The sequence below is a fragment of the Balaenoptera acutorostrata genome, chromosome 5, assembly GCF_949987535.1.
Source record: "Balaenoptera acutorostrata chromosome 5, mBalAcu1.1, whole genome shotgun sequence".
Taxonomy (NCBI): Eukaryota; Metazoa; Chordata; class Mammalia; order Artiodactyla; family Balaenopteridae; genus Balaenoptera; species Balaenoptera acutorostrata.
In genome coordinates, this window is record NC_080068.1 from 9,174,307 (window position 1) to 9,193,334 (window position 19,028).

Sequence of the window (19,028 nt, forward strand, 5' to 3'; positions counted from 1 at the left end):
TACCGTACTGTATATTTGAAAGTTGCTAAGAGAACTTAAAAGTTCTCATCATAAGAAGAAAAAATTTGTGACTTTGGTGTGTGATGGATATTAAGTAGACGTACTGTGGTGATCATTTCACAGTATATACAAATTTTAAGTCATTATGTTGTATGCCTGAAACTAATATAATGTTATGTGTCAATTATATCTCAATTTAAATTTTAAATAGACACCAAAAAAAATTTTAATGTAAAACGCCTCATTGGTCATTTTTATATTGATTACATGTTTAAGTAAAAATATTTTGCATATATTGGATTCAATGAAATATATTTTTAAAAATTTTAAACAAATCCATTGTAAACCTCAATGCAATAAATAGCTCCATTTCCAATAAATAGGTTACATCACAGCAATAAGAACAACCTTGAGGGCTTCCCTGGTGGCGCAGTGGTTGAGAGTCTGCCTGCCAATGCAGGGGACGCGGGTTCGAGCCCTGGTCTGGGAGGATCCCACATGCCGTGGAGCGGCTCGGCCCGTGAGCCACAATTGCTGAGCCTGCGCGTCTGGAGCCTGTGCTCAGCAACAAGAGGCCGCGATAGTGAGAGGCCCGCGCACCGCGATGAAGAGTGGCCCCCGCTTGCCACGGCTGGAGAGGGCCCTCGCACAGAGACGAAGACCCAACACAGCCATACATACATACATACATACATACATAAAAAGAATGCAAGCAGACAAGAATAGCATTAAAAAAAAATAATAATAAATTAAAAAAAAAGAACAACCTTGAAACCTATATTAGGGAGGCAGACACAACTCTGAATACATACACTCCAATTAGGTGTCAATTAAACATCTAATAAGTAAACAGGCAGAGTATGAAAATTTCTCAAAACTCATGAAGCAGGAAAAAGATGAACGGGAGTTAGATCTGACTTGAAAAGTATATTACGATACGACTCAAGATCAGGGACAGACCACATGATCACCATCACCCCGTTTTTGTTTGAGTCTATGACATAGTTATTACAAAAAGGGGGTTGGCCAGGCAGTCAGGGATAAGAGAGATTTATTTGAATTTAAAGCTCCAGACTTGGGCAAGATGGGAATAAAGATGCAGACCTACTACAGAATGGACTTGAGGATACGGGGAGGGGGAAAGGTAAGCTGGGACGAAGTGAGAGAGTGGCATGGACATATATACACTACCAAACGTAAAATAGATAGCTAGTGGGAAGCAGCCGCATAGCACAGGGAGATCAGCTCGGTGCTTTGTGACCACCTAGAGGGGTGGGATGGGGAGGGTGGGAGGGAGGGAGATGCAAGAGGGAGGAGATATGGGGATATATGTATACGTATAGCTGATTCACTTTGCTATTCAGCAGAAACTAACACACCATTGTAGAGCAATTATACTCCAATAAAGAGGTTTAAAATAAATAAATAAATAAATAAAGCTCCAGACTTCAGGCGGGGTCGCGGGCCCTCGCGGCGCGATGCTGGGCGCCCGGCGTCCGGGAGGCCTCGGGGCCGGGCTCCGGGTCCGGTGGGTCAGCACCAGCTGGTGCCCGGGGGGCGCCGCCGCCTGGACCTGTTGGGCGAGCGCCGGAAACAGTGGGCCCTGTCAGGCCGGAACGCTTCACCGCTTGGTATTTCCCGCAATTGACACGTGAAGCATCTGTTGACGCAAAGCTGTCTACGCAGTGGGTCTGGCCCTGGTAATCCGCCTCATTCGTGAGTTCCCGCCTGTCTCAGGCCCCGCGTTGCGCAGCCGGTTAAAAAGGGGAAGAGCGGGGCTCCTAGTCCTCGGAGCTGCCCTCCTGCGGAGGCAAGACTTCCCAGCGCCAGCTGCAGTCCGCGAGCGTGGAGAACGCGTGCGCTTTAGGGACGCCTGCAGCAAGTTCAGGCTGCGGCTTTCCCACTGGTCGCCAGTGACCACAGACACGGTCGCTTACCTCTGAAAGCGTCACCTTCTCCGTAAAAAAGGAGATTGACAGTTTGTGCTCTAGGACTGTGTGATTTACATGCGAGAACCTATGTGAAGTACATGGTACACTTCTGGCATGCCGTGGATGTGTAGTAAGTGTCTGTGGTTTTTGTCTGCCTTCCTGGGCGTCATAACAAGTGCAATCGAACCGGTACAAGAAGATGGTCCTGGGCTTCCCTGGTGGCGCAGTGGCTGAGAATCTGCCTGCCAGTGCAGGGGACACGGGTTCGAGCCCTGGTCTGGGAAGATCCCACATGCCGTGGAGCAACTGGGCCCGTGAGCCACAACTACTGAGCCTGCGCGTCTGGAGCCTGTGCTCCGCAACAAGAGAGGCCGCGATGGTGAGAGGCCCGCGCACCGCGATTAAGAGTGGCCCCCACTTGCCACAACTAGGGGAAGCCCTCGCACAGAAACGAAGACCCAACACAGCCAAAAATAAAAAAATAAATTAATTAATTAATTAAAAAAAAAAAAAAGAAGATGGTCCTTCCTTCCCATTAGATTAGTGATTTTTATCTTTACCAAGGTGTTGAAATGCTTTTGGAAGGTATAAAATTTGCTGCCAGTTTCCGCCTATGACTTGGTTTAGCCTGTTTACTGAATCTTCCTAAACTATATATGTGCTCAGAAATCAACTCACCGTCCCTATTTCATAGTTTGTGGAGTGCCTGATGCTGTACCCTGGACCTCACTCAGTGCCGGGCAGGGTCCTGAGAACCTACTCACCTCGTTCCTGTGTCCGTGCTGTGAGACGCAGCACATATTGTCATCCCTTCATGCCTGATGAAGAAATTAGGCCGAGGAGGACAGAGAACTGGACCAGGGTCACACCGCTGATAGTGGTTACAGCTGACACCTGTTAAATGCTTTCTGTGTGCCAGGCACTGTTAAAATGTTTTTTTTAAACGTGTATCATTTAATCCTTGCCACTCTGTGTGTTAGATTTTATGGTAGTGACAGAGCTGGAGTTTGAACCCGTATCATTCTATTTTTGTTTTTTCTAAAATAATTAAAAATTGAAGAAAAACTGCATTCTAAAACATTTTTAGTGTCATATACGTGGAATGTTGCGGGGAATGTGAAAGTGATACCTGTGATGACAGGTGTCATGATGATATGAAACATCAACGAAAACCAAGATTTTGTTTATGAGGAAAGTATTTGTACTGAATACCCCCAGGTCATGTTTTTAGTTATCAGTAGGAACTGTTCTTTGGGTTTCAGGGCCTGTTTGGAGTTCCTGAGCTCAGCGCCCCAGAAGGATTGCGTGTCGCCCAGGAGAAGGCCTTGAGGAAAACGGAGCAACTGGTGGTCCGCGTGTGCTCCGTGCCGCCGGGGCCCCAGACCGTGCTCATCTTTGACGAGCTCTCGGACTCCTGGTGCAGGGTGGCCGACTTGGTAAGACGCCGGGCATGGGCCGCAGACCACCTCTCACTTTTGCAAGTTAAGCTCAGTGTATTAGGTTCAGTACTGGATTGTAAAGTTAGGAATGTCTGAACTGTTTGAGAGCTCTTGGGTGTAATCTGTTACAGTGAAGCGTGCTGTTGAATGGGAAGAATGTATAGGAAAGGTCAGATTTAGTACTCATATTTTAATATGTATATTTAATAAAATAGATATGTAATATGTAATGAAAGAATGATTACTCACATGGCAAAGATTCTTCATGTGACAAAGGTTCTTCATTTATGAAAATATCTACCAAAATTCTAATAGGACATTTACCTGTACATTTACAATAAAATTAATCGCATAAAAAAATTTTTTAAAGAGCTCCAGACTTTACATCCCTGTTTGCTATGCTCCTTCAATCAACTAGGAAGATAAACTCCGAACTTCTTTGGAATGACAAAATCATTTCCTTAATGAGCAAACATATTTAAATTCTAGGAAGGTTTAGAATTATGTACAAAAATGATGGAGAAAATCAAACCAGTGGTTAAGCAGTTAAAGAATTTAAAACAAAAAGTGAGTATTAAATTTATAAATGAAGTTTAAAATATTTCATTAAACAAATTTAAAAAGGGTAAGACCTTAAAGTGAACTTAACAGCTTGTGAAACAGGTTTGAAATGTGAAACTTCCATAAAACTAGTTTTAATTTTTAAAAATCAAAATAATCCATGAAGAACTTTCTCTCTGGCTATGGTAGAGTAGCTGGTCCAAACCAATCATTCTCCTAAGAACAACTGTAGAAGTAGACAAAATATAAGATGCAACTCTTTGAAGAGTGCTCTCTGATGAGAGCAAGCAAAGCAGCCAGGACTTGAGCAGCCAAATTCTTGGAAAGGAGGGAAGATGAAGGCACAGCCAGCATTCTGTGCCCTTTCCCCTCGAGGCAAATTGCACATACATGGGGAAAAACTCAGGAAAACCAGGCAGAAAGAAGCTGCTAGAGGCCAAAAAGCTGAACAAATATTTAAGTAACCTCTCACAGTGTTAAGGAGACAAAGTTTGGAGCTGTGAGTCTACCAGTTGAAAACCTGAAGTTTTTGAGATCCCAGTAGGCCTATGACCTGGAAATATGGGCAACCCAGAAATAGACCAGCTTCTACTCAATCAAAGTGATCCACTCATACTGTGCTATAAGAAACTTAAATCACTCTGAAACTTCTTATCATCCAAATTTTCAATCAAATATTACCAAGCATGCCAGAAAATAAGACCTAATGTTCCAAAACAAGAAAATAGAAATAGACCCACAGATATTGCAGATTGGAGTCATCAGACATCTGCGTTAAAATAACTGAGTGACATGTCTAAGAAAATAAATGAAAAGACAGACTACCACCAAAGAACCAGAATGTGTATTTTTTTTTTAAAAAATCAATAGATGAGTTTATTAGCAGTTTAGACACAGATTAGGAAAGAAGTACTGAACTGGTAGGCTGGTATGTAGAAAACATACAGATTGAAGAGTGTATGAAAATTCCATGTATCACCATGGAAAAGAAAACAAAAACAAAAACAAAAACTCCAGACTGAAAAAGTAGGCTTTTTTACTACATAAAGGAACTAAGAAGCATATGAGATGTGGAGAAAAAGGTCTGACATACATGTAACTGGAGACCTGGAAGAGAGAGAAAAATGGAACAGCGTCAATATTTGAAGAAATACTGGCCAAGCCTTTTCCAAAACTGATGAAGGTGTCAAGCCACAGATTGAAGAAGCTCTAGGAACACCAAAGCAGGATACATACAAGAAAACCACGCCTGAGAATATCATAGTAGAACTGCCCGCAAACCAAAATAATCTGTAATTGTTCCTGTACCCCCAAACTGCTCTACTGTTATCACACTTAAAACACTATTCAATTTTGGAAACTGCAAAAGTAGGAAACCACTTAGAGACTGGTCCCAGGAAATTAGAAGAGCTTAGTTTTAATCTGTGAACACAATGAATGGTAATAATTAGCTAAAATCCTACTCTCTTAAAGCAGTGAAAGAGAAGGCTCAAGGTGCAAGTAATCTAGAGACCTTACATCTTGACTTTATGAACTTCTTAAGCCATCCCCCATGCCTTCAAAAGCCAAACTATGCCAGTCTGATACAAGCAATTGTTTCTCCGGCCTCCATCCCCATGTGACGTTCAGCCACCGAAGATACTTTCTAACCCTCTCCCAAGGCTCATTAAGAGAATCAAATAACATACCACTTGAATGTAAATAGGTCATTGGCTCAAGACAGACATTCATACAAAATTTTTGTGAGATTTTCTGCTAATAAAAGGCACCAACTGGAACTAAAGTACCCAAGAAGGATTATCCAGGCCCATCCATCTATCCATCCATCCAAGATAGAGGGCTAAAGCTTATAAATACAATCACGATTTTAGAAGTGTGTGCATACCGAGTTTGCCTTCACTGTGATGGGCTTAAGTTTGTGATTCGCACTGCTAGGAGGTGCTGGATTCCTCATTAGGATTCTAATAATCTTCCTCAGGAAGACAACAGGGTCTTAGTTATTCATGTGTCACAAATCAAGAGATTAGCAGGCATAACTAAGGTACACCATTCAGCTGAAGCACTTATACCAAAAAACAAACTTATTTCTAACACCAATATGGAACAATATATTACTCTAAGATGAAACAAAAAACTTACAGTAATGATTACAAAATTTTAAAAATACAATGTCTCGGGGCTTCCCTGGTGGCACAGTGGTTAAGAATCCACCTGCCAATGCAGGGGACACAGTTCGAGCCCTGCTCTGGGAAGATCCCACATGCCGTGGAGCAACTAAGCCCGTGTGCCACAACTACTGAGCCCGCACGCCATAACTACTGAAGCCCACGCGCCTAGAGCCCGTGCTCTGCAACAAGAGAAGCCACCGCAATGAGAAGCCCGTGCACCGCAACGAAGAGTAGCCCCCGCTCGCAGCAACTAGAGAAAGCCTGCGCGCTGCAACGAAGACGCAACGCAGCCGAAAATAAAAAGAAAAAAAAAAAAAAATACAATGTCTCAGCACCATATTAACCTCAAAGTACTCAATCTCCAGTTAATACAGTATCCTGGGTTTAGATGAGTCACGAAAAGTAACTGCCTCCAAGTAAACATTAATCTTTCCCTACGGATTAGCATGACCACATCTAGATTTCCCTGTAACAAAAGTCAGCTTCCTACCTTGTTGCTGCTTCCACGCTTCCAGAGCACCTGCTAGATCACTTTCTGAGTCCTAGACCCGCTGCAAAGACTTTAACTCCTTAGATAAAAGAAGCAACCAAATGGTTTCACAACTCACACGTGAACCCAGGCTACCCTGTTAACTGGCCTGATTATCTTTTCACCAGCTGGAACAGTCCTTCCGTGCATGACCGAGAGGCTCCAAATAATGAGATTCTTTCTCCCTTTCCAGCTATCTCTTTTCTGGTGGTCTACCTATGTCATCTTTCCTCTCTTCTTGTTGCCTTCTAACTAGTGAGGCCACATTTTTACTTTTTTGAAAAGTCTGAACAACCTTCTTTCATAGACTCCAGTATATCTATTAAAAGAATGATAACCTGCATTACAAATACCACTTTTTTCTATTTCACTCTTTACCATACGCTTTATCTGATGCTCTGCTATAAACAGAGTGCCTAAGACAATGGAAACTGCACACGGGTAATAAAAGTACAGAGGTCAGTTCTAAAGTTCTCAGCCAGACACCTGTCCGCAGCTGTAAATACTGCATCTGCTGGCAGAAGCCAGAGCAGCCTCAGGTCAAGAGTCCGGGCCTTCCTCTTACGTTTTTCTCCTAGAGATAATAATAGCAAGTGGAGAGTGACACTTTGCCTCATAGCCATGAGGACATGCTACGGAAGTATACACCTCCTTCAACTATTTACTGTAATGTCACAATCCTGACAAGGAGTTAAGCTTCTCAGATCACTGTCAGGTGAATGCTATAAAACTTATGAACAGTCAGAAATAGCAACAGGATAGTTTTGAACACTGTTAGAAAGGAACTCAAAATCTGAATTGTAACTTCCATAAATTATCCCTGGCATTTAAAGAGCCCTCTATCAATCAACGGGTTTTCACACTGTCTCTGATTTGACAGTTCCACCCTGAAGCATTCGGTGTTGACACTATATTCGGGTCCACAGGCTGCTCAGGACCCTAGAGTTGGAGTCAGGTGGCTGAAGTCTTCAGGCCAAGGAAACAACCAGAGTCTGGCACTCTAGGCCTCCACGGCATTGCAGCAGAGTGATCTGGGGAACACGGCACGAAGGATGAGGTCAGCCACACGGAGAGGAAGAGACCCCATCGTGGAAGGTCTGTAAGTCAGCGAGAAGCTGCTGAGGCCTTTTTAAGTAGGAAGGACTCACGATCTTAATTGTGTTTTTAAAAAACCACTCTAGGGGCTTCCCTGGTGGCGCAGTGGTTAAAAATCCGCCTGCCAATGCAGGGGACACGGGTCCGGGAAGATCCCACATGCCGCGGAGCAACTAAGCTCGTGCGCCACAGCTACTGAGCCTGCGCTCTAGAGCCCACGAGCCACAACCACTGAGCCCGCGTGCCACAACTACTGAAGCCTGCGCACCGCCAACAAGAGAAGCCACCGCAGTGAGAAGCCCGTGCACCGCAACAAAGAGTAGCCCCCACTTGCCGCAACTAGAGAAAGCCCGCATGCAACGACTAAGACCCAAGGCAGCCAAAAAATAATTAATTAATTAATTAAATCTATAAAACAGACAAACAAAAAAGACCCCACCACTCTGGTTGCTGTGTGGCAAGTGTGGAAGCAAGGCCCAGTCAGCAGGCTCCTGCAGAAAACCAGGTGAGACATGCTTGGACAAAGGGATGGGCCTGGGTAATGACAGAGGGGACCCTCAGAAGTTCCTGGGCTCTGTTCCCACGCGGTAAGGTTTAGATGCCTGTGAGACATCCGAGGGAGAGAGAGATCTTTGGTTAAAAACTGAGAAGCAAAAACAAGACTCTCGTGGATGACAAACCACAAAGCCCTCTTGGGGGTCTTCGGTAGTCAATAATGTATTGCTCTGTGATTTTTGAAACATGCTACAGACCCACATTTGATTAACTGTGAACTGCTTTTCAAGAGGCATCACGGGATTTACGCTGTCGTACACAACTGTAAGGTTTAGGATGCTGGCAGGTGCGGTAAGTGTCAAAATCCGTAAGAAGATCGCTGTGCTTGGCCCCCAGCCCCCTGGCCTTCTCTCCTGGAAGGACCGTGCCTCCCTGCTATCTCGGCCAGGCATGCTCTCCACCTTGGCACTGTGAATCAAGACGCTGTCTTCTCACCCACCCAACTCTCCCATCCTTTATCCATCTATCTCTCCGGCCCACTCCCTCTACTTATCAGAGGACAGCTCCCCTAGGACTCCCACAGTTCCTACCTAAGTCAACCTTCCACTTACGCTCTGCTTTCCATTCCCTCTTGCTTACGCAAGGACACCTACCCAGTGATCTTCCACCACCCCTCACTTTTTCTCCCCTGCATCAATTTTTCCTTCTCTACTGATTATAAAATTCTGTATTCTTCTCCCTTCTCCCCCCTCTCCTTCTATGAAGATGGTATATAAGCCCTAAATTCTAACAGCCCCTTGGAGTCACTTTTTTTTCTTTAAAAAAAAAAAAAAAGCTCCCACAGCTCCTGTCCGTCCGTTACTCTCTCCCTCCTAGTCCCTCTTAAAACCAGTCCGATCAGGCTTCCATCCCACCTCACCCTCACACCAAAACCACTGCCAAAGTGACATATCCAATGACTTTTCTGATTAAAACGTAATTCACTGACCATAAAATTCACCCTTTGGAAGTATGGTTAATTAAGTGATTGTGAATGTATTAATGATCAATTCTTAGCCAAACCACCAGCAACACCAAAAGCTGAATATTCTCTCCTGGAAACATCTTCTTCACTTTGATTTCAGGACAAGATCAGGAAGCTCGGTTTAGGACATAAGCTTTTGAGACATTCAAGCAGAGATACAGCGGACGGTTGGATGCTGACAGGAGAGGCCCTAGAGATACACAGAAGTGGTATGAAGACCCTGAAACTGGATCAGAGGGGAGTGGCTGTTGAAACACCACTGTGGCATAAAAGTTACTTTGAGCTGAAGGCATTTGAGTTCCTGAAATCCCTTATCTGCCTAGAAGCAGAGCATGCCCTCACGCAAATTAATTGTCATAAGTCCTCTCCCCGGAAGCAACCAGGGAAAACTGACTCTTACCACCTGAGACAAAGAGAAATCTGTACCACACCTAAACAGACCTGTCAAAAAATTATCTATTTCCCATCTATTCTCCTAAAGGCCCAGTTATCTTTCCTAAAAGTCATTTGTGTTCCCATAAGTGCCCTTCTCCCCCTCTCCTTCTATGAAGATGGTACTTAAGCTCAAATTCCAACCACTCCTTTGAGTTACATTTTTCTGTGAACTCCCTTTCCACATGATTGAATGTAACCTGCCTTTCTCTCTCGTTAATCTGTCTTTTGTTGGTTTAATTTGCAGGCCCCCAACAACCGAACCTAAAAGAGTAGAGGACAAGTTTTTCCTCCCCTCCTCTGCAGCTAAGAGAGGAACGCCAAGGACTGAGTCCTAAGGATATGTTTACAGTAGTGGCGATTAGGAAGCACCAGCCAAGAGATACATAATTTGACAAAGTTAAAAATTACCAACTCCCTGGAATTCCCTGGCAGTCCAGTGGTTAGGACTCTGTGCTTCCACTGCAGGGGGCTCGGGTTCGAGCCCTGGTTGGGGAGCTAAGATCCCACATGCTGTGCAGTGCAGCCAAAAAAAAAAAAATTACCCACTCCATTTATTCTATCAAATTACACAACAAGTCACTTATTTTATAGATGGTAATCTGGTTCTTGATGTGTAAAAATGGTATAAATAAGGCCCAAGGAAGTGATTCTCTTGTGTTCAAGATAAATGGAGGTCAGATGGAAAAGTACCTATGCTTCTTTCCACATTCTATAGTAATATGCACAGGGAAAATAAAATAGTGCTGTCCCCTGGACACATGTGGCTATTGCTACTCAGCACTTGAAATGTAGCTGGTGAATGTTTTATGTTATTTAACTTATTCACTTAAATTTAAATAGTCACAAGTGGCTAACTGTTACCATACTGGACAACACAGGTCTAGACTGTTTACTTCTTAAAAATGTATTTCCTCATTCTTGGGTTACTTGATAAACAACCAATTTTATAACCCCATAAAAGATACGTATACTTGAACACTGTGAGGTCACCCCACCCACTCTCATATCCATCCTGCATCAAAAAAAAAGAAGACAAGAAAAAGATGCATATACTTGCTATATGCTGTTATCAAATAAATTCATTCCTGAGTTTTAAAACAGCACAAAACTGTACTATTTTTATTTCAAAAACAGGATAGTGCTATATATTTCAGGTTGAGAATAACAAATCTATAAAATGATTAAGTATACCATGGCTGAAAAAAGGCAATGCTTCAGTTATTTTAGAACTGTCTTCTGAACAACGGCTAAATTGAATTCAATCACTTTCCTCAAGCGAAAACAAATGAGGTGCATCCCTAAGGAATTAAATCTGATTCCCCAAACAGAATTCACATTTTACCAAAACATTTTTGACCATGTTTTTGCAGGAAGGGGGACCCCTTCCAGGGACCGAGAGTGCGCTCTGGTCTAACACTCAGAAATGAATTGTCCAAAGAGACACACATGCTGACAAAGCAAAAGACTTCATTAGAGAGGGGTACCAGGCGGAGAGCGGCAGGGTAAGGGACCCCAGGAGAACTGCTCTGCCACGTGGCTCGCAGTCTCAGGCTTCATGGGAATGCGGGTAGTTTCTGGGGTGTCTCTGGTCCATCACTCTGACTCAGGGTCCTCCCTGGGGGCGCGCGCATCTCTCAGCCAAGATGGGGTCCAGCGAGGAGGCTTCCGGGAGGTTGGCAGGACGTATGGTCTCCTCCCTCCTCCTTTTGGCCCCTCCCAGATTCTCCCAGTTAGTGTTTGGAGGCAACACCTCATTCTTTATCGGGACCTCCTGCTGTGAGACAACTCAGGCAAGCGGTTATCCTGCTTGGCCAAGGCCGGTGGTTTCCGTCCACAGTTCCCTAACAATAACAGAAATTTCATAACATTTTCATGGTGAATTTCATACTGCTTTATTCAGAATTCCAAACACCAAAGGGAGGCTAATGAAAGAAAAATAATTAATTTAAATAAACTATAACCCTGCCAGCCACCCTCCAGGGCTTTCCTCTGAGAGTCACAGAGATCTCTCTAACAGTGTATGACCAGTACTTGGATCACAGCTCACCAAACAAACTAGCACTAAAATATTCTTCTAGCCCCAGCTCATAGCGTAGGAACTTTCCTCTCGCGCCCTTTTGGCCTTCAGCCATCTCCCAAATTATAAGTAAAAGAATGATATTTTAAAGTATCTCCTTTAGACTTTACTGCAAACCTGCCACTTCGGAAAGCCACACTTGCATCTGCAAGCTAAAAATCTGCCCACACAGGCTGCTGTAAAAGCAGGGACCTAACATCCATTATCTTTGCATCCTTTGGAGCTCTTCATGCCCTGTTCTCGACTATTCCCACTGAATGAAAGACTAAATCACAATATGCCCCATCCCTGAATTAAGCAAAGTGGCTTCAGAAAGATATTCTAAGCACTAACAAGAGAAAGTCACTAAGCGTCCTGTTTAGAGAAGTTAGGTTCTGGTAGCATTAGTAAACTACGTGTACAAATTAGAAAGAACAAAAATACACACCACAGAAGATTCTGCCTGCAATCTACGACAGGTAAGGACAAATCTTAACGAACACCACCTAAGAACTCAATATATTAACACAGCTGGAGCTCACAGAAAAAATAATTATCCCGCTTCAAGGCAGGACATTCTTCCGGCCAGGAATGTCCTTCCCCATTCCTTTGCCTACAGCCTCAAATTCACTTGAGAGATTAAGACCAGTTCCATCCGTCATGGAGTAGCACATGGCCTGGGAGGGGAGGCGGATTTAGAAGTGGCCTCCTAGAGGAGACTAACCAGTTGTACGGGAAGCAGAGAAAAGAGAAGAAAGTTGTCCTAATAAAGGAAAGTAACACCATTAAATTCAAAGAGATTGTGCTGGGAAATGCATGCTGTCCGTTATACTAGAGTTCAGCTCTGGGGACAGGACAGTTAAGAAAATGAGGCTGCAAAAGTAAGCAAAGGCCATCAAAGGGTGACATATGCCCTGTAGGGAGCGAAGACTTGACTCTGGAAGCTCCGCAGGTCCCTTCAGCCCTCCTCTCACTCGTCCAACACATCCCCTTCCTTCCAGCACAGAGGAGATACTCCGTAAGGCCAGTGAGGGATCTACGGGGAATTAGTGACTTACGGAAAAAAGGTACAGGTAACAAAAAATGGGGGAACATTCCTTCCAATATAATGCCAACTATACTCATGGTTCAGCCTAATCTTTGTTTTTTGTCATGTTTATTAAAAACACATCAACAGTAAACGGTGTTGTAAACAGTAAAACTTATCCTCCTTAAGTACAGTTTTTGGACTTTGAAGATGTATACAGTCATGGGACTTCCCTGGTGGTCCAGTGGCTAAGACTCCACGCTCCCAATGTAGGGGGCCCCAGGTTCCATCCCTGGTCAGGGAGCTAGATCCCACATGATGCAACTAAGAGTTCGCACGCCGCAACTAAAGATTCCCACGTGCCGCAACAAAGATCCTGTGTGCTGCAACTAAGACCTGGCACAGCCAAATAATTATTCAAAAAAAATTTAAAAAAAAAAAAATATATATATATGTATACAGTCATGTTACCACCAAAATTAAGACACAGACCATTTCCATCATCCCAAAGAAATTCCCTCTCCCTCCCCCCAAGCCCCTGACAACCACAGATCTGTTTTCTGTCCCTTTTTCAATTTAATCTTAATCCTCCCTTTAAATAGATACAAGTGCACATAAAGTAAATACAACTGACCCTTTGAAACCCAGCAGGACCCTGTGGGGTCCTCCTGGGTACAAAAGCCTTTCTGTGTCCCTGGTTTCTTATTTGTAGAAAAAGGCTTCAGCCTCCTAGACCTTCCCTTAGTTCCAAAAGGCAGATTCAAAGTTACTAATTAGAAGAGTGAAGGAATGCAGAAACAATGGAAAGGCAGTAAAGAAACAATAGGGCTGGGACTTCCCTGGTGGCGCAGTGGTTGAGAATCCGCCTGCCAATGCAGGGGACACGGGTTCGAGCCCTGGCCGGGAAGATCCCACATGCCGCGGAGCAACTAAGCCCGTGAGCCACAACTACTGAGTCTGCGCTCTAGAGCCCGAGAGTCACAACTACTGAAGCCTGAGCACCTAGAGCCTGTGCTCCGCAACAAGAGAAGCCAACGCAATGAGAAGCCTGCGCACCACAAAGAAGAGTAGCCCCCGCTTGCCGCAACTAGAGAAAAGCCCTCGCACAGAAACGAAGACCCAACACAGTCAAAAAAAAGAATGAATAAATAAATAAATAAATTTTTAAATAAATAAATAAATAAAGATCACTCTGACTTGGGGATGGGGGGGCGGGGGAACAGAGCAGGGAGACCACCTAGAGGCTACTGCAGCCATCCAAGAGCCAAGATGGGACCACTGTCCTGCACCCCCCCCTCCTAGCCTATGACAGCTGGGCATGTTTTGCCCTAGAGACACTACCAGACACGAGACAAGCACTCAGAAACTGTAAGTAAGAACAGTACCTGGTTTCTAAGGAAGGGTGTCTTCGGATATATATATCTTAGGATGCCAGGAGTACTCCCGGTCTGCAGCCCTTTACCCACAAGAAGGTGGGGCTGGGAGGATGGGGAAGGCCCAGGATACCAGCAGGCAAAAGGCACCTAGTCCCACAGCAAGGTCACGGCCGGTGGAGGTTTTATAGTGCGTCTCAGCTGTCCGCCCCATTCTAAAACAACCCCACCTCCCCCGACTCTGCCCAGGCAGGGAAAAACAGGAGCAAGTATAATGGTCCAGCCTCAGGCCCACGGAAACCCACTTACGTTTACGTTTTCTGTTTATACTCATTTTACATTTACGTTTACACTCACACTCATTTATGTTTAAGAAGAAACTGACAGGGGCTTCCCTGGTGGCACAGTGGTTGAGAATCCGCCTGCCAATGCAGGGCACACGGGTTCGAGCCCTGGTCTGGGAAGATCCCACATGCCGCAGAGCAACTAGGCCCATGAGCCACAGTTACTGAGCCTGCACGACTGGAGCCTGTGCTCCGCAACAAGAGAGGCCGCGATAGTGAGAGGCCCGCGCACCGCGATGAAGAGTGGCCCCCGCTTGCCACAACTAGAGAAAGCCCTCGCACAGAAACGAAGACCCAACACAGCCATAAATAAATAAAATAGTGTTTAAATAAATAAAAATAAAAATAAAAAGCCAGCTTGTATATCACCTGCTCTTTAAAAAAAAAAAAAAAAAAAAAAGAAACTGACAGATGTGGACGGGGATGCTACCCGCCATCCCAGGAAACAAGGAGTGCTGCCTGTCATTCCAGCAAACCAGGCCAGGTTATGTTTCTTCTCTAGCCTGTTCACTGTGCCCAGGCTCTGGCTATCAGCCACTGCGGCCACCATCCCCATACCCCCCGACGCCCCTCCACCGAGCCCCCGTGGTGCACACCCAGGGGAAATTAGAGAAAAAGAGGACGCACTGTGCGCTCTGGGCACTGGCCCTAGATAGTTCAGATGCGTATCTAAGGAATAATTACAATGAGCCCAGATGCTGGTATCTTCCCATACATGGAAAAGCACTAAAATCATTAACTTGTGATGTCTGTTTCTGGTGACTATCAGTTGTCTTTGATGTCTGACGACAGGGTTTGTTTTTTGTTTTTGTTTTGTTGTTGTTGTTGTTCAGTGAAAACTCCTAAATATCCTGGCTATTCCCTTATCCCTTTGGAGCAGTTCCTCAGAGCTCTCCGAGAGGCTGTCTCCTGCGCTTCAGTCTTCCGTAAGGTCCTCAAATAAAACTTAACTTGCAACTTTTAGGTTGTGCGTTTTTCTTCAGTCGACCCTTTTAGTGAACAACAAAGGGACCCAGAGCAGACTTCTCTCCTTTGCCTGAACTCTATGAGGATCTGGAGCCTTGGTACCAGCAAAGGCCTCTTGTGCCCGGCCGCCTCCAGACGAATTTAGGTAAGTCTCTTCTGGGTCTTGGATTTCCTATTACTGGCTGATGATCCTAAGCTTTATTTGGTGGTGGATAAACTCGTTGCAAGAGTAGACTTTCCTTGAACTTAGTTTCAAGAAGAGGTACCTGGGTTACCACACAGTTGAGAGACACTGGGAAGATTTTATTATGTATTTGTTCCTGAAATCTCGGCTTCTGTACGCCAGTGCCCAATAGAAATACGGAGACAGAATTTAGGAGAAAAGAGAAAAAAGTGGCTTTGTGTCTTGGCTAAGCCAAGAGGGGACACAGTGGGCTAGTGCCTCCAAAAACTGTGCCCCTCCTCCCCTCCACCACCACCGGGGAATCGGAGATGATTTTATACGCGGGGCTCGCAGCCTGTAGTATATGATAAGGATCAAAGTAGTGAAGGTCTTGCCTTCTTTTTCTCCTTGCATTATTTCAAAACAGTCATCGTGGCGTCAGGCGGCCTGGTAATTGGGTCCATCTGTCTCTGGTTTATCGGCCTGCTTGACCTTCTTTCTGAAATGCAAAAGCTACAGGGGGTGGTTTGCGGCCAGGGAGCACAGGGCATTTACATAAAGTTAGGGAGTGACAGGCGCACGATGTAACTCACACACAGAGTCAGGGGTGACAGGGGCAGGATGCAATTGACATAGGGTCAGAGAGTGACAGGTTAGCTTTGTGAAGTACCAATCCAGTTACACACACTACAGATTAGTAACAGTTAAAATAAAACAAGGAGTGATTAACTCTTTCAGGCCAGGTTATGTTTCTTCTCTAGCCTGTTCACTGTGCCCTTTACTTTCCTTGTTCTCAGGAAAAACTTCATTTCTAGTTTTGCTGCAACATACACATACAGAATTTATTCCTACAAGTACTGGCTTAGTTGGGAATTAAAGGAAATCTCACCCTAAAAATGGCCAAATTGGGATTATTCTAACATTCCAAAATGAATGTTAAAAGAACCCCAATTAATTCTTTTAACATTCCAAAATTAATTAACTAAAAACATTCTAGCTGTGTGTGCAGCTACAAAAAGCCAGCTTGGTAAAACATCTTTTCAGAATTCCGACCTTAAAGGAACAAAAGCCCTTCTAGGAGGAACCTGCATTTCTCTCCCTGGGTCTTTGAGATGTAAATGTTGTACCTGATCTTCTTATGCCTTTTTTTTTTTTCCCCCGTGTTTTGAGAGCTCTGACAATGGCCAGACAAAGGATCTTTTAAATTGGAGAGACTTCTAAATTGGTAAATTTTTAGAGGGCTCTCACTATAAACAGCTGTTTTATTGGTACCGATGAAAAGACCAAAGCAGAAAGTAAATACAAAAAAATATAACGGCTAACCTTAACGACTCCCTTAGTTTAAAACAAATAAACAGCAACAACAAAAAAACAGTTTGGGAAGCTGCATCTGTGGTCAGTTTCCCCTCAATGGGTCTTACAGATGCTAATAAAAGCATTAGATTAATTGTTCATCAGGTTGATTAACAAGGGAATAAGAAACTGAGGAGAAAGTCTAGAGATGTCTTCCCAACAAGGTGGAAATTTTAAAGGGACTTATCCTGAAAGGATAAAAATCTTTAGATGGTTAAGAAATGGGATAAATAAAACAGACATTAATGGGATTAAAATAAATGTTTTGATACAACACTAAGGTTGGATGGCCAAAGGGACCCCCATTGGTCCCCAATACTAAAGAGCCCCAAACAAGTCTCCTCTATTTACCCCAGTTTAAAACATACATGTATTTAAAAGGCTGCTGGGGACTTCCTTGGTGGTCCAGTGGTTAAGACTTCGCCTTCTAATGCAGGGGGTGCGAGTTCCATCCCAGGTTCAATCCCTGGTCAAGGAGCTAGGATCCCACATGCCTCAAGGCCAAAACAACAAAACACAAAACAGAAGCAATATTGTAACAAATTCAATAAAGACTTAAAAAAAAAAAATGGTCCACATCAAAAAAAAAAAAAAAAGTCTGCTAGAAAATTACACTGAGATACCTGACCAGCAATTGCTTGGGGCAACAGGCCAATTCATCAAGTTGGCTCAGCTCCTCAACTGGGGACCCAAAAGCCTTTTACACAAAAATAGATAAAATGGTCGGGGGATAAACAGAAAGGTTTCTAGGGTCAACAACAAATTGGCACTTGCCAACTACCTCTACAAGGATTAAATCATGTACTACTGCAGCTGCTGATTTTCAACACCCCCTGAAAGGAGTTCAGGGTGGAGAGCAGAAACGAAGCGCTCTGTCCTCTGGGAAAAACTGGCAGAACAGGTCTTCAGAGAGTTAGATATTTTCTGGAGCCGATTTTATGAGCCCAATTCTTGTATCTCCTCATATCTAGGAAAGCACCAAAATCCTTCATGGTGACATCTGCTCCACGTGGTAACCTTCATGAGACTAGCAGCAACCTTCTACTGAACATACGTGCTTGATTGCATGTATTCCCCCTTCACCAAAATCACATATATACTGACCTCCCCCCGCCCTGCCTCTTTGGAGCAGTTTCTCAGAGCTCTACGAAATGCTGTCTCCCGGGCTGCAGTCCTCATTTTGCCCCAAATAAAACTTAACTCGCAACACTCATGTTGTGCATTTTTTTTTAAGTAGATACTGGGACTCGTTTTAAGACCAAGCCTAGTTGATGGGGTCTTAATGGAGGCTAAAATTAAAGATATAAGAGTTGATAGAATTGAGATGAACATTTATAAAAGTTGGTATATGTGAATGGGCTTTATATAAGACGGTTACATCTCTTCTGCCAATTACATTATGGGATAAACATTAGGTCTCACTGGGGAATGCTCCCCTTGCCTGGTATAAGATAGGGCATATAAATCTGCCCCTCAGGCAATATTGATTAAACATACTAAGGAAAATCAATAAGGTTATCTGAACCCACACAATATGAAATAAAACTGGGAGCTAATATTCAGGGACTAATAAAAACAATAATGGAGATTTTTTTTTTTTGCCCCTAGGGTAAATTGCTCTGGGTTTCATTTGTACACTCAGAATCTGAGGGCCTTTGTTGAATGCCCTGTGCAAAGTTTGGAAGGCACGATAGATTGAACCCTAAAGTTCTAGAACACAGAACTCTTGATTTTCAGTGTAGTTGGAAATCTTACTGATATAAAAAAGCAAATTAAAGAAAATGTAGTTGGGCAAATCAATCTTTCAATATCATTTAGGTGGCAGACCAGTTCTCTGGGGAATTAAAAGCAACTGTCTTTGTGTTGCAAATCTCTACAAATCAGAAATGTTAAGTACAGCCCACAAGGACCTGAGACTGAGCCTAATTAGCTCAATCAGGTAGAAACTGAACCCCCTTCCCTCCACCAAAAAAAAAAAAAAAAAGGGAAAAAGAGGGAGGCCTTGTTAAACTCAAACTGCTGGAAAGTCTCCCTCACGAAATCCAATTCACAGCCTCCTTCAGGATTTA

At 43.9% G+C, this 19,028-nt stretch overlaps 1 protein-coding gene across 11 annotated transcripts in view; it reads right to left on the minus strand.

Annotated features, from left to right (window-relative positions):
- Nucleotides 1-19,028, minus strand: part of ABCG2 (ATP binding cassette subfamily G member 2 (Junior blood group)) — a 163,343-nt gene that overhangs the window by 42,030 nt on the left and 102,285 nt on the right. The gene's annotated exons all lie outside the window — the stretch shown is intronic.